The 1,801-nt window shown below is 35.6% G+C and overlaps 1 protein-coding gene across 1 annotated transcript in view; it reads left to right on the top strand.

Moving 5' to 3' along the window:
- The window catches only part of ctnnd2b (catenin (cadherin-associated protein), delta 2b), a 181,650-nt gene extending 180,726 nt beyond the window's left edge, over positions 1 to 924 (top strand). The window contains exon 25 of the mRNA XM_036216505.1: positions 1 to 924. This exon is cut by the window's left edge and continues 1,460 nt beyond it. The gene's annotated coding sequence lies outside the window, so the exon portion shown is untranslated.
- Positions 925 to 1,801: the final 877 nt, after the last annotated feature.

Here is a 1,801-nt window from a genome sequence, read left to right as displayed (position 1 = left end):
TCATCCAGAGGGACAATAGTGCCAGGTGGTGCCTCACTTTCTTGAAAGTTGTACAAAATTAGTTGATTTTTGTGTTGTAAAATAATCAATGTTTGAGGTACAAAAGATTTCCGAGAGGCAGATGGTAATTCTTAACTTCACGGTAGACAAATCTGTTAATAGAGTATGGATATATATTATATAAATATAAATAAATATATACTTTTTATGTGCTGATGTGGATGTCACTTATAGCAGCAACATTATGGGAAAAGACAAAAAAATGAAACAACAGGTACATGTAGAAAGTTTGTTCACATCTTCTTTTCTGGTTGACACACCAAATTCGTCAAGTTTGTGTAGTAATGTTGTTGCTATGTGCAGTAGAGTAGACCAGGGCCCAGGGACTCCCGTTGTCACAGTCCAAATCGGTGCTACAACCATGACAAGTATTTGAACCGAACTGGTTTCTGCTGCTTTGATGACAAAAACCTGCTGAAAGTTGACCCATAACTGATGAAAACCCGATTAGTGTCTAAATCTGCACACATGAACGCGTGAAAGACTCAACGGTGACAACAGACCCTGACCCCCCCTCCCCTATCCACTGCTGTTTAGAAGCCCTAGAGGTCATCATACGATGCTTGGAAACTCATAATGCAGCTGTTCCCCACAAACATACACAGAATTTTGAGAAAACTTTAAAAAAAGAGAAACAGATGTGCTGTATTTGTTAGTAAGCATCTGGAAACTGACAACGTTCTGTATGTCTTTGTGATCCTTAGGCAGTAAAACCTGACTATAACACCTGTATGAAGTTTTAAAAAAGTCAGTGACCTTTCTGTTGCTAGACCAAATGTGTTTGCAAAAGAGAATTGTGAATCTTTCTATTGCCTCAAACAGATTGCATCTGCTCCAAAAAAATATAAACGGACCATCAAAGAACGCCTGCCGTCCATGAGTTGTTTGTTCAGACTGCAGAGAATCGCTCTCTGCTCGGTCTTACTTCTGTTTCTGATGCTTTTTGGTTTTGTCTTTTACGAGGGCTGTGTTGGGTCCAAACACTGTAAAATAATAGTGGACAAAATAAGTGATCAGGTTAGCTCAGGATTCTGCAAGCTTCAATATTTAAAGAGCCATTTCGGTTTAAAAAATAAAACATGACTTTGTATTTATGATAATAATATATTACATATAAATTATCTGCTTTTATTTTTTCTACATATATGAAACATCAACATAAAGAGAAAACTACCTTTTTAAAAAAAATATAAAATAGGTTTTGACTTTTGACATAAGTTCGTTTGACTCCCTTTCAAAATAAAAGACACCGTTTCACATAAAGTCATATCAATGCAGCAAATTTCCAAAACAAAACAGTATTTTACTATAACTAGTGCATCTCTGCCAGAAATGTATAAAGATAAAGAACAGAAACTAAATCAGAGCTAATTAAGTGACCCTTTCCGTATTTGTGCACCATAAGGAGCCCTTAAAATCTTCCCATTAGTGCAAAAATAGAAAATCTGCCTAGTAAAAGTGCTTACTGACCTCCTATTGATTTTCAGTGGCACACGGCATGCAAAAAACTGTGAAAATGTTTTAGTTTGACTTGTGATACAAATTTTCCTTCAACTGTTTGTGAATGATTTGAATAAAGTTTGAGTTATTTTTTTTTTCACTTTACAGTTACCCTTAAAATAAAGATATAAATATATATTTTTCTTTAAGAGAGGCACAGTGGAAGGATAAAAGGGTCAAATGTGGCTCTGGAGCCGCAGGTTACAGACCCATGGGTTAACTAATGATGTTTTTGAAGCTA

The sequence above is a fragment of the Oryzias melastigma genome, linkage group LG17 (assembly GCF_002922805.2).
Source record: "Oryzias melastigma strain HK-1 linkage group LG17, ASM292280v2, whole genome shotgun sequence".
NCBI classification, from domain to species: Eukaryota; Metazoa; Chordata; class Actinopteri; order Beloniformes; family Adrianichthyidae; genus Oryzias; species Oryzias melastigma.
Note: the sequence above shows the minus strand (reverse complement) of the source record. Positions and strands in the feature narration are given on the sequence as shown.